The 12,770-nt window shown below is 63.3% G+C and overlaps 1 long non-coding RNA gene across 3 annotated transcripts; it reads left to right on the top strand.

The window, feature by feature from the left end:
* The first annotated feature begins 274 nt into the window (after window positions 1-274).
* On the top strand, window positions 275-10,597 carry LOC149127667 (uncharacterized). 3 transcript variants are annotated; one of them, XR_016229570.1, is made up of 3 exons: window positions 275-541; window positions 9,150-9,238; window positions 10,152-10,597. It is a non-coding gene; the product is annotated as an uncharacterized LOC149127667 (long non-coding RNA). The 3 variants fall into 3 exon arrangements; XR_016229572.1 differs by lacking the exon at window positions 275-541 and adding an exon at window positions 696-821; XR_016229571.1 differs by lacking the exon at window positions 275-541 and adding an exon at window positions 987-1,083.
* The last annotated feature ends 2,173 nt before the right edge of the window (window positions 10,598-12,770 follow it).

Raw genomic sequence — 12,770 nt, 5'->3', positions numbered from 1 at the left:
GAGCCGGCATGGCGCCGTGGGAGGTGATCTTTGCCCGGAGGACCGAGAGCTGCGGGGAGCGGGCCCGTGGGCCGCCTGTGCCCCGCGGGGAATCTTGTGTTTTGAGCACAAATGTGAATTTACGCACCTGGAGCGCCCCCTCCCTGGGGCTGGTGGAGCAGCCACGGGCAGGGCAGAGGCGCTGGAAGCCTCAGGCCTCGCTGTGGGCTTGGGGGAGACCCTGCTCTGGGGCCGGCGCTGCATCCCTGGGGGGGGGGGCGGTTCAGGGCCACGGAGCTGCCCTGGGAAGATGGAAGTCGGCTGGGCCCGGGAGGCAGAGCCGCGCACGTGGGCGGAGCGGGAGGGGCTGGCCGCGGGCTCCACCTGTTCACCGGCCAGCAGGGCAGCACCTGACCGGGGGTGAGACTCTGCCTCGGCTCCTCTCCCTATGCGACCCCCGCGACCCCCGAGGCGTCTCAGCCCCGGGGGTGCCTGGCGATGCCTCCACCCATCACCTGCCATCTTTCATTTAAAGCCACGTGGACGCCGCGGTGCAGATGAGGCAAGTGCTCTCCTTCCGTTTCGCTTCCTCCCCTCACCCTTGGGAGAACGGTGCTGGTCTCAACCTTGACCTTAAACGTGGGATTTAAAGCAGCCACAGCGGTGCCTGGGGCCCTGGCCGCTCATCTGTCCCCCCCCCCCCACCCCGTGCTTCCCTTGGCCCCATCAGGAACTGGACTTTGCATCTGGCTCAGGCCTCTGGTCTGACCTCGCCTCCCTGAGCCGGTGGTCGGCTGGTGGTCGGCCGTGGTATCCCTGGCGCCGGGAACAGGGCCCAGCAGGTGCAGGCACTAATCACCGGGGAGGTGGGGGTAGAGGACGAGGAGGGACTCCAGGCAGCCACTGTGGCTCCAGGGTCCTGCTGACCCCCAGGCCTGTGCCCCCGCCCCCAGCAGCTGGCAGCATGGGGGGGGTCTGTCTGTGCCGTGTAGGGGGGCGGGGTTGCTACCCTGGCAGATTTGGTGCCCTGAGCTCGCCATGGGGTGGGGGAGGGGCTGAGACGGCGCGGTTGCCTGGGAGAGGACTCGGTCCCGCTGGGCCCAGGTGCGCTGGCGGTGCCACTGGGGCGGTGTGCACACGGGCCTGCGGGGCCCCACGTGGGGGTCCGTGAGGGAGGTCAGGGTGTTTGCCCAAATTCCAGGGACATTTGGGGGAGATGGTGAGACCTGGGAAAGTGGGGTCAGGACAGCACGGGCGCGCGTCGGCAGCCCCTGGGGACGGCCAGGATTTGTCACTAAAGGCGGTGGTCAACCCCTCAACTCTCTCCGGGGGAGGGGCCCCCGTCACGCCGGGCAGCGGGGCTGCGGGCAGGGATGCGCCCTCCCATGTCTTGCTGTCAGGACACACGGAGCTGGGCTCACAGGAACAGGAAACGGGGACTCTTAGCGTTAAAGCAGCAATATAGGGAGGAGGTGGGGGGTGAGGGGGTGTTGGAGGTGACGAGGCGGTGGCAGGAGGGCAGTGGGCGTGCTGTGGACGTGGGGTGATGACATGGAGGCGGCAGGGGTGTGGCATGAGGGCAGCGTGCCGGTGGCGTGGGCGTGGGGGGAACCTGCTGCCCCAGACTGTGGGGGGATGGTGCGCTGAGCTCCCCGGCTCCCAGGTGCTGACTCGGGTGGGTGCCTGCTCTGGGTGCGGCCGCCGCCCGTCACCTGCCCCGATGTCGCAGGACGTGCACACAGAAAGCCACGTACCTGGGGGCCGGGAGGCCGGGTGGTGGCTCCCCAGCTTCCCAGCGTCCTAGCAGAGCTGTGGCCCGGGTTCCTGCTGGCTGTGCTGTCTGGAGCTGCCCACAGCCCGGCCACGCCCGGCCGCGTTCCTGTGGCCGAAACAGTGACTTGGATCCTGGCAAGTCTTCCCGTCTCTCTCTCTCTCTCCCCAAAATGCTTCACCAAAAACGCCATGAGGTTTCCCAGGGCCAAGGTCGCCAGGCCGCGGGGAGGCGGCGGCAGGCAGTGATCCTGTGGCCCAGCCCAGGGGCCTCCCTGCCCAGCTCCCCACCGAAGATGCAGCCGGGTTCCCAGGAGGCCCGGGGGCACCCAGGCCGTCCTCAGCAGGGCTGGCAGGAAGAGGGTGGCCGGCTTTCCCCTGTCGGGGACAGAGTGGGGTGGAGCTGTGTCCCAGGCCTGATGGCAGAGGCAGTGTCTGGAGACAGGACAGCCACACGCCCTCGGCTGTCTCACAGGACAGACAGGAGCGCCAGCACGGCCCGTGGTCCCCGAGGTGAAACCCGCGTGCCAGGCGGATCCCCGTCGGCTCTCCCACCTCCTGCCCTGCGGACGGTGGGTGCTGGAGCCCACGCGCTCGGGAGTGAGACTGTGTTGAGTTCTGGTCCCAGCCCGCCGCCCCCTCGGCCTGCCCATGCTCATCGCGACGCCTGGTGTGGCTGAGCCACACTGCCCCGCGCCAAGACTCCCCGCCTGTGCCCAGGGCACCAGTGGCTCAGTCCCTGGGACCCTCGGCTCTCTGAGCTGCCCAAGGCCAAGAGCGCTGGCTGGGGCGCCCTGTCCATTGCCATGAGGGGGTGGTGCCGGCTGGGGCACCCTGTCCATTGCACAAGGGGCTGGTGCTGGCTGGGGGCGCCCTGTCCATTGTCACGGGGGGCTGGCGCTGGCTGGGACACTCTGTCCATCACTGTGGGGGGCTGGCGCTGGCTGGGGCGCTCTGAGCATCTCCATGGGGGGCTGGTGCTGGCTGGGGGTGCCCTGTCCATCGCTGCGGGGGGCTGACGCTGGCTGGGGCACCCTGTCCATCACTGTGGGGGGCTGGCGCTGGCTGGGGTACCCTGTCCATCGCCGTGGGGAGCTGGCACTGGCTGGGGCACCCTGTCCATCACCGTGGGGGGCTGGCGCTGGCGGCAGCTGTTCCGAGCACTTGCAGCCGGCCCTGCAGAGGCACGGGCGGGGAGAGCGCTGTGTGACATCTGCCCGTCCCACGCGTGCACAGCGGTTTCCCCTGACGCTCCCCTGAGAGCGTCTGCGAGCAGCCAGGCCACAGAATGGTTTAGGGGCTTCCAGGAACTTCGGGATGGCGCCCATAGACCAGGGGTGCTGCTGCCCCCAACCCTGCAGGCCACGGCTGCACGAGTGGACGTGAGTGACAGAGAAGGCCCCGCAGAGGTCTACGGAAAAAATGCAAGACGTGACCCAGAGAATGGCCACAGGGCGGAATTGTTCAAGGAAGATAGAAACGGCGGCCCAGCTGCCCAGCCACGTAGCCCGAACTGGAGTCGTCAGGCTTCCCCCGTGCCGGCTCTGACCGTGGACAACACAGCACGTGGGCCTCACACCCGGGTCAGCGTGACTCAGGTGGGCAAACTGGCTTATGCGGCTGCGCCTGCCTTAAATCCAGGATAATGGAAAACAAGCTTCAAAGGTGGCGGGACGGGGAGGGGGATTACTGCTCTGGTTTGGGCGAAGAAGTTTAAAAAAAAAAAAAAACAGAGTGGAGTCCCAGGGAAGAGCTCGGGAGAGAACGGCAGAGGGAGCTCCACGCTAACTAGGGGGACACTGTGCACCTACGTGAAGGGTGTGGATGCGCCCAACTCAGGACCCCAGCGGCTGAGAGCCTCAGCGCCAGCTTTGGGGCGAGCTGAGACCAGACGGCAGCGGCCCAAGCCGCTGGTGACAAAGCTGCGGGAAGAGCCTGGCGCCGAGAAAGCGCGTGGAAGAGTTACCTGCACCCCCATGTTTATTACAGCTCAACTCACCGTGGCTAAGATGTGGAATCAACCCAAATGCCTGTCAGCGGGAGACGGGGTAAGGCGATCGTGGGACATGGACACACGGGATACTACATAGCGGCTGAAAAAATGAAATCCTGTCGTTTGCAACAAAATGGATGAAACTGGAAAACATCATACTTAGTGAGGTAAGCTGGTCCCAAAGGGACAAATACTGTATTTCTCCCTGACCTGTGATAGCCAGTAGGGCACCTAAAAGGTAACCTATAGAAGTGGAACTAACACTTAAAGATGCAGTGACCTTGAACAGCCCTTGTCTCGACTGTTGGGGAGCAGTTTTTTTTCCCCATACAATTCGTTGAACTCTACTTAGTTTAGAGTTAATCGTATGTGTATGAAGTTAACTGAAGATAGATCTTAGTGAAAAACAAGAATGGAGCAGGAGAGGGAGGGGGAAGGGGGTGGGAGTGGGGGGGGCGGTGGGGACAGTGGGAGGAATCACTGTGTTCCTAATGCTGTGTTTATGAAATGCATGAAGTTTGTATTCCTTAAATAAAAGGTTTCTGGGGGAACACAAAACAACAACAAAAACTGTGACAGTGTGTGACAACCAGTAACAGGGAAGACGGTGACTCCTCCTCCGTGACTGTTTGACAGTTTGAGAACTGTCCTTGTGTATGTGTGTGTGTGTTTTAAAGATATGCTTATTTATATGAAAATCTGGGTTACAGAGAGAGGTAGAGACAGAGAGAGAGGTCTTCCATCTGCTGGTTCACTCCCCAGTTGGCCACAATGGCCGGAGCTGCGCTGATCCAAAGCCAGGAGCCAGGAGCTTCTTCTGGGTCTGCCACATGGGTGCAGGGGCCCAAGCACTTGGGTCATCCTCTGCTGCTTTCCCAGGCCATAGCAGAGAGCAGGATTGGAAGTGGAGCAGCCGGGACTTGAACTGGCGCCCATATGGGATGCCGGTGCTGCAGGCGGTGGCTTCACCTACTACACCACAGCGCCGGCCCCGAGAACTGCCTGATTTTATCTGATCGGGTTTCACTTTTGGCAGTCTGAGCACGTGAACGCAGTGTGCTGTTTCTCCTGGCACCTCCTGTGCGTTGACCGGCGCCGCCTGCTGTCTCTCGGGCCGGAGCGAGGCGTTGTGTAGTCTTTCCTTCACGGCGATGAGTTGAAGGGTGTCAGGTGGGAGCCAGGAGCTCGCATGGGGATGGAGGGCTGTGGAGTGGAGCTTTCAAGGTCACCAGATGGTCTTTCTGAGCCTGTCCACTCTGCCCTGTAGCCACTTGCCGACCAGCTACGGTCCTGACTCCCCTGGTGTCCGGGACCACTTGGACTTGCCTGCCTGCCTCCCTCTCTCCCCTCCAACCCACCAGCCACCTAGAAGCATCTTCCCAGAAGGCAGAGCTGACCTTGGCCATCACCCCCCTGCTCAGGCCTTCGGCGTCTCCTCCCCGCCTTTGGGTTAAAAACCCTCGGCTTAGCAGGGATTGCCGGGTGCTCTGGTCCTGCCCGCGTTGCTCCCTGATCACGGGCTGCGTTGAGTGGATTTTGACGCTGGACCCTACACAGGCTTTGGACTCCTTCTGAAACGCGTCTCCTCCTCTCTGCCTCAGACCAGCCCAGCTGTTCCCTGCCCAGGCAGCACCAGGGGCCCCTCCGTGCACCTGGCTCCGGGTGTTCTTCCTGCCCAGGGCACGGCCGAGGAGGGCTCTGGACCTGGGTGGCCATTTTGATATGGGATGGGCCAGCCGCTGGCTAGGTCTGCTGAACTGGAAGCCACGCGCCCCCACCTAATTCTGTTGTCACTCAGAGGGTCCCTGGCTCGGGGTGCACCTGCTGTATGTGGGAGCTGAGAAACATCATGACAACATGGAACTGAGCTCCACGGGGCCTGTGGAGGCGCCACACAGCTCCCGGCGGCTTCACGCCTGGGGGCGCCTCCCCCTAACTCATAAAAGAGACCAACAACCGGGGGGGGCTGCCTCCCCCACCCCCACCCCCGCCGTAAGACCACAGCTGGAGGGGCTGCGGGTGTGTTCACGCTTGTTCTCTGCTTCCGGCCCACGGCCCACTGGTGACGGGCATTTCTGTGTGGGGCAAGCCCTGCCCACCTGAGTGTGTGGATGGGTGGGTGGGTGTGCACCCGCTCTCTCACCTTGTCAGTGACTCGCTGTTCCTGTCTGTGCCAGCGCCTGGCACGCGTGTGTTTGTGCACGGAGGGAGGTTAACACACGCCTTGCCCACGGGAATCCAGGCTCAGCTCCCGGCCCCGACACAAACCAGCGCAGAGCGACGTCGCTCAGTCCTTGCCGCCTCTGCCCCTCGCTTCTGCTTCTGTCACAAGGAGACCCTCCTGCCCCTCCCGATGGGCAGTCTGTGAGGGGCACGGGGGGCGTGGCACCTGCTCGCTCCCTGGCTCCCGTTGGCTGAGCACCGTGTGGCCGGCAGGGGGCAGGCAGGAGCCTCCGTGGGGCGCCGTGGCGCTGCTGTGGTCCTGTGGTTTCCGCAGGCCACGGACTCCCTGGAGCCGGCGCTGTGCGTGCTGCTGCCGCTGCGTGGGGCTGCACCGGGGGCCAGGTCTCCCTAGTGGTCAGCTTCTCCAGATGTCCCGCGTCCCTGCTGACGGCCGGGAAGCCGCGTTCTCGGACACGACTCTGCCTTGCCTGCGAGAACAGCGCGGGGCTTGCGTGCCGGCTCCTGCTGGGGCTCCCAGCCCGGCAGTCCCTCTGGTCAATACCGTGCTGACCGTGGCCCCCGACCCGCTCCCCTCCCTCTTCCTAGCTGCTCGGGTTCAGAGGTGAATGGGCCACAAACCCTGCCCTGCCCTCGGGCCAGACACAAGGAGGCCCCATTCCAGTCCACCTCCCAGCGGGGCGCCCCAGGTGCGGGGGTGAGCCAGGTGTGAAGGGGGGGAGGTGGCGCACAGGCTGACCGGGAGGCGGGAGCTGAGCCGGCTCTGGGCTCTGCCATGAGGCCGTGGCTTCGGGTTGGAGATGCCCTCATCCCGTCCACGCCGCGCCCCCCTCTGGACCGGGCCCAGATGTGCCTCCAGCGCTGTTTGGGAGAGGGGCTCTAACAAGGGCTGTGTGAATCAGTTTCCTTGTGCAAATAAAACTTTCCCCGTTTAAACACCTTTTAGATAATAAAACCAAAGCTGTGCATGGAACACTGCTGAACGGCGGGCAGCCGACAGCAGGCCCCGGGCGAGGGCGGAGAAGCGGGCCGGCAGGAGCCGCCGGGTGACCCAGGGCAGCCGAGGAGCGCGTAGCAGAAGCGGCTGCCGTGGGCTGCAGGGTTCCTGTGCGCTTTTCATCCGCGCGCCGATTGAAGTAAAAATAGCTGCCGTTTCAAGTGCCTGGCGCGGTTCATCACGGGGGGGAACTGGGTCGGAAACCCTCTGATGCCATTTAACTCGGGGCTCTCGGCCCCGCCAGCGCCTCCGTGCCCTCCCAGCGCCGCCCCAGGCCGTGCCCACGCCTCACCCGCCAAGGGCGCTGGGACCACTCTGCCAGCAGGGAGCGGGGACCCGAGCGGCCCCTCTGCCGGGGGCTGCTGGCTGTCCAGGGACTCACTGGAGAGACAATGCCCAGTGACCTAGATCGGCAGTGGCGGGGGAGGGGAGCGGGGGCAGGGCTGTGGGGGGCTGGCACGTGGCACGCGGGGCTCTGCCGGGAGCCAGGCTGCTGGTGCTGCTCCTTGGAGGGGCGGGCCCCGGCCTGCCAGCCCCCCGCTCTCAGCCATGGTCCGGCTGCCGTCCTGCTGCGTCCGGGAGCCTCGGGTCTGCCTCTGCCCGATGGACTCCCAAGTGGCTTCTCCGTTTCCCAAATAGATTTTGAGCTCCGACCAAACACAGTTAAAATCTAGGCATAGCTTTTCCCAAATGTGCATTTATTTTTCCCGAGGACTTTTTGAAGCTCCCTCGTGTGCACAGACTTCAGAATTAGCTTCTCCAACATTTACCGTTCCGTTTCCTTTCCCAGAGCTCTCTGAAGGCCCCCAGGTCTGTAAACAGAGCAGACAAAAGCCTGGTCCCCGTGGGGCTTGGTGTCCAGTGAGTGGAAGTGACAGCGGTGACCCGACCCAGCAGGCCTGGTGGGTGGGGGATGGGCTCAGGGTGCGGGTGGGGGCGGGGGGAGGGGCTCGCCGAGAGAGACCCGGCCTTGAAGTTGGGGAATGAGTTTGCTGGGCTCTGGCGACACCGGGCCGGGCCATCGTGTCTGCCACGCTGCGGTGCTGGGCCTGGGTTCGGCGTGGGGGAGGGCCAGCTCCGTCCGTGGTCCTTGTGGTGAAGCCGCGGGTTCATCCCTGTGGCGTGTGGGTGGCTGGGCAGCGGCAGGGTCACAGGAGCGAGCCCTCGCTCTGCCCTCACCGTGGGGCTCCCTGCGGTTCTGTTGTGGAAACCCGGGGTGGGAACCCCCCACCCCGTTCGCACGGGCACCAGAGGCAGAGAGGACCGAGAGCAGCGTTGGCGCCGGGGGCTCCGCGGGAATCGGTGCCTGAGCCTGAGCACCGATCCCGTTTCTGACGACACTGAGAGGCTCCCCAGCGCCCCCTTGGCCGGCGCGGCCTGGGTGGGGTTCAGCTGCAGCCTGCGTGACTCAGGACCGCCCTGCCCGTGGCCGGTGGGTGCGGTGTGTTTGTAAGGGAGACCCCGGGGCAGGTTCCTGGGGCAGGTTTGTGCCTGGAGTCACGGAAGCAGAGTTTAGGTCGTCTGCCCTCCCTGGGGAGCCACCGCGCACGGCGGCCCTGATGGCTGGGAGCGGCCGCTTGGCACGGTCGTTGTCGGCCGCTGCCCTCCTCCGTCTCCGGCGTGACCCTGCTTCCTCTGCAGACTAACTTGGCAGTAATCGCAGGAGAACGGAACTGCGGCCTCTCCTCACCTGACCGCCAAGTCCACTTTCGGAAGTTAAACGGGGGCCGTGTGTGCGCGGCGCATCACCGGCAATGCCGGAGCGGCACTTGGACAAATTGATCTTGCGCTCAGCCACCACGGTCTCTTCCTGGGGGCAGCCTCTGGCACAGGCCGGGCTCCACCCAGCCCTTTGGTCACCAGCCCGGGGCCTTGGCCTTGGCCTTGGCCTTGGCCTGGGAACGGGGTCGCCAGGTGTAGCGCTCCCTGGTCATGACAGTTCCTAAGCACCTGAGGCGGGGGCTGGGTGTTTGGCCTCGTGGCTACAGCACTAGCGTGGGTGCCCGCATGCTGTGCTGCAGGGCCTGGCTCAGGTCTGAGCTCTGGCACCCACCCCAGCCCCTGCAGTGTAGACCCTGGGGGCCACTGGGTGATGGCCCAAGTCCCTGGGTCCCTGCTGCCCCCGGGGGAGCCCTGGATGGGGTTCCTGGCTGTGGCTGTTGTGGCATCTGGGGAGGGAGGCAGTGGCTGGGCCCTCACTCCATCTCTGCCTCCCTTTCTGGCTCTCAGATAAACAGGGAAAGTCACGGGTGCCCTCCTTCGTGTGTACGTTGAGATCCCAGCTCCTGGTTTGGCCTGGCCCCGTCCAACCATCGCAGGTATCTGGGGAATGAGCCGGTGGGCAGAAGTTCTCTTTCTCTGCCTGACTCCCTCTCTGTCTCTCTGCTCTGAGACAGGTGCACCTGCTTCTCTACACAGATCACAGGTTTGTCTGGGCTCGTGGTTCCGGGAGTTTGGTGCAGGCTGTCACGGTGATGGTTTGCTGGCTTAGGGCTGAGCTGGTGCAGAGACTGGGAGCACACGTTCTAGGTTTCCATGGAGACTCTTCCCCTCTGACAGCCGGGAGGGGTCCGTCGTGGGCTGGACCCAAATGAGCTAAGTTAAACCCAGAGCGGGACTTATCTCCAACCTTAAATTCCAGTGACACAAAACCTTGGGGGTTAAAACCCCTGCCGGAGGTCAGAAAGCAAAGCTGGGTCTCCCCGTAGCACCCGGCCAGCTCCCCAGAGCGGGCATCCGTCTCGTCTCACCCACGGCGTGGGTCGTGCCGGCCCCAGTCCCCAGCGCTCACTCCGAGGGCCACAGTGCTGAGTCTCAGGGTGAGATGTGCCTGCAGGGGCCGCGTACAGCCAGAGACGAGTCACACGCCGCCAGGATGCACGACTGGACAGGCACAGAGCCCCTTCTAGAAGGGACGGGTGCTCGGTAGCGGAGACGAGTAACTGGCCCAAAGCCAAGCTGGAACCCTGAGTCCTGGAACTCCCAGGCTTTGATCTTGTCCACACTGGGTGAGGGCTGGGCCCCGGAGCCTCGGGCAGCTCCATCCACATAGCTTTGCTGGCTCCCTGGCTGCAGCTCTGAAGGCTGGCATCGCACAGTGTGTGGCTGTCTTGACTGGCAGAGGGGCGCACTGCCTTTCTGGGGTTCCCTCCTTGTCCCCCCAGCTCCACTGGGCATGCCCGCCTCTGGGCCTGCCTGCTGCGGCTCTACCCCTGCTGTCTCTTTTCCCAGGCTTCCCCTGGAGCTCTGGAATAAGCCGCCTGGATCCCACGAGGCTTGGATACTGTGCACCTGCGAGAGCAGCCTCATGGGTGGTGTGAGTCTGAAACCAGCCAGAAACAAACGGGAACGGATGTTAAACACACAGAGGAGTTCCAGGTGCACACGGCAGGAGCTGCTCACTAGTCATCGCGGCAGCCTTGGGTGTAAATGGACTAAATTCCCCAATTAAAAGGTTCAGACTCACGGGGTGGCTTAAAGAGCAGAACAAAACCCAGATCCAGCTGCCTGCGTCCTGGTTCGAGACGACCACTTCAGCCGTGAAGACACTGCCTGTGAAAGGAGGGGCAAGGGTGGTCCAGGCTAGCGGAAATAAAGCAAGGAGGAGTAGCCTACTGCTACCAGACAAAACAAAATAAAACTGCTCCGAGGCCAGGTCACTATGTGATGACCAAGGGGTCAATCAACAAGATCTGACTTGTATGTGCGCCTAATGCCAGAGTTTTGTAAAACAAACGTTAATAGATCCAAAGGGAGAAATAGGCTCCAACACAATAATATTGGGGGATTCACCCCTCTTTAATCAATGGACAGATCAACCCAGACAAAAATCAACAAAGGAACAACAGACCCAGTCTACACTGTAGACCAAATGGGCCAGACAGACATCTACAGGGCATTCCCTCCCACGGCTGTGGCGGACACACGCTTTTCCTTAGCACATAAACCTCGTCTAGGAAGACTGTACGTGAGATCACCAGACAAGTATCAGGGCCGGCGTGGTGGCATGACGGGCAAAGCCACTGCCTGCAGTGCCGGCATCCCATGTGAGCACTGGGTAAGCCCCGGCTCCTCCACGTCCAATCCAGCTCCCTACTGTGGCCTGGGAAGGCAGCGGAAGATGGCCCAAGTGCTTGGGCCCCTGCACCTTCTTGGGAGACCTGGATGGAGCTCCTGGCTTGGGAGTGGCCCAGCCATGGCCATTGCAGCCATCTGGGGGTGAACCAGCAAACGGAAGGTCTCTCTCTCTCTCTCTCTCTCTCTCTCTCTCTCTGTAAACCCTGCCTTTCAAGTAAATAACTAAGTAAATCTTTTTAAAGAAAGTTATGAATTGGTGCCGGGAGCAGAGTTCTTGGGAGGAGCTGGCTTTCCATACACGGTTGTTGGGTGAGCGAGTCTGGAAACGCGCAGGGAGCACTAGCCAACACCCCACGAGTCTCAGCGCAGGGATGGGGGACGCCCTCCCCCCAAGTCATGCCTCTCTGGGGGTGACTCCGGGGCACACCTGCGGGACATGAGTGCCTGGCTAGGTCTCAATGGCCGCCCCGGGCAGAGCGCCGCCTCCCTTCTGTGTAGCGTGAGCACTGCCCACGTCCCTGATGGGGCTCTGGGGCTCCCCTCTCTCCCTGCCTCTCCTGAGTTCAGGGGTGTCAGGGTGGTGACCCCGAGGACCGCGGGTGCAGCTGTGGAGGTGGAGTCGTGGCTCCGGTGGGAGCCCTGCTCTGAGCTCTGCAGGCGCAGGAGGTGGAGAGAGCAGGGGCCCGGGAAGGCAGTGGCAGCAGCGGCCACGCGGGCTGGGCCTGGTTCTCGTGGCAGGTGCCTTCTCTGCTGGGGGCCCCGTGGGAGCTTGGTGCAGCAGTGTCCCCCCATGGCCCTGGGGACTGGGCGTGGCTGATGAGTGGCGGGGGGGGTACAGGGACGCTGGGGGCTTGGCAGCAGTGTGGCTATGTTGGACTTTTAGGGGGTGTCTCCCACCTTGGGCCTGTTTGTACCCCTGCAGACCGGAGGCGCCTGTCCCGGGCCGCTTCCTGCCTCGGGCCACACCCGCCTCCGTGGCCTGCGCCTCAGTGGTACCTGGAGATGAGGGGAGGGCAAAGGCTGTGGTCTCCCTCCGGAAGCAGGAAGCCCAGCCCAGCCTGGGGCCCCCACCCTCGCCACCCCACGTCTGATACACGGGCACGCAGGCTCCTCCGTGTCTATCCCGTGTCCTTGAGTCCCAGGGATCACCGAGTGTCGTGTGCATGGCTGAGAGTGTGCTGCGTGTGAGTGTGGGCTGTGGGGGCTGTGTGAGGGCTGTGGGGTGAGTGTGTGTGGAGAACGGGCCGGGGTCCTGAGGACAGGCCCCTGTCAGCAGTGGCCGCGGCGGTCTGCGGCCTGGTCCGTGCCAGGCTGGGCAGGCGTCTCTGGTCTCCCTGCTAGGAGCGTTTGCTCCTTGCTGCAGCTCATTCTTACGGTGCCGGGAGAGCTGGGCTGGGCGGGTTCGAGTCCCGGCTGCTCCTCTTCCCATCCAGCTCTCTGCTGTGGCCTGGGAAATCAGTGGAGGATGGCCCAGGTCCTTGGGCCCCTGCACCCACATGGCGCATGGGAGACCTGGAAGAAGCTCCTGGCTCCTGGCTTTGGATCGGTGCAGCTCTGGCCACTGCGGCCATCTGGGGAGTGAACCAGCAGATGGAAGACCTCTCTTTCCATCTCTCTCTCTCTCTCTCTCTCTCTCTCTCTCTGTGTGTCTCCACCCTCCACCTCCCTCCCTCTCTCTATAACCCTGCCTTTCAAATAAATAAAAAATAATTAATGGAGAAAAAACCCACATGAACTAGAGACATTTCCCACAATGGCTCTTGTGGGCACCCA

The sequence above is a fragment of the Oryctolagus cuniculus genome, chromosome 2, assembly GCF_051225735.1.
Source record: "Oryctolagus cuniculus isolate XC-2025 breed Fujian yellow rabbit chromosome 2, ASM5122573v1, whole genome shotgun sequence".
Taxonomy (NCBI): Eukaryota; Metazoa; Chordata; class Mammalia; order Lagomorpha; family Leporidae; genus Oryctolagus; species Oryctolagus cuniculus.
This window is presented reverse-complemented; position numbering and strand designations above follow the sequence as displayed.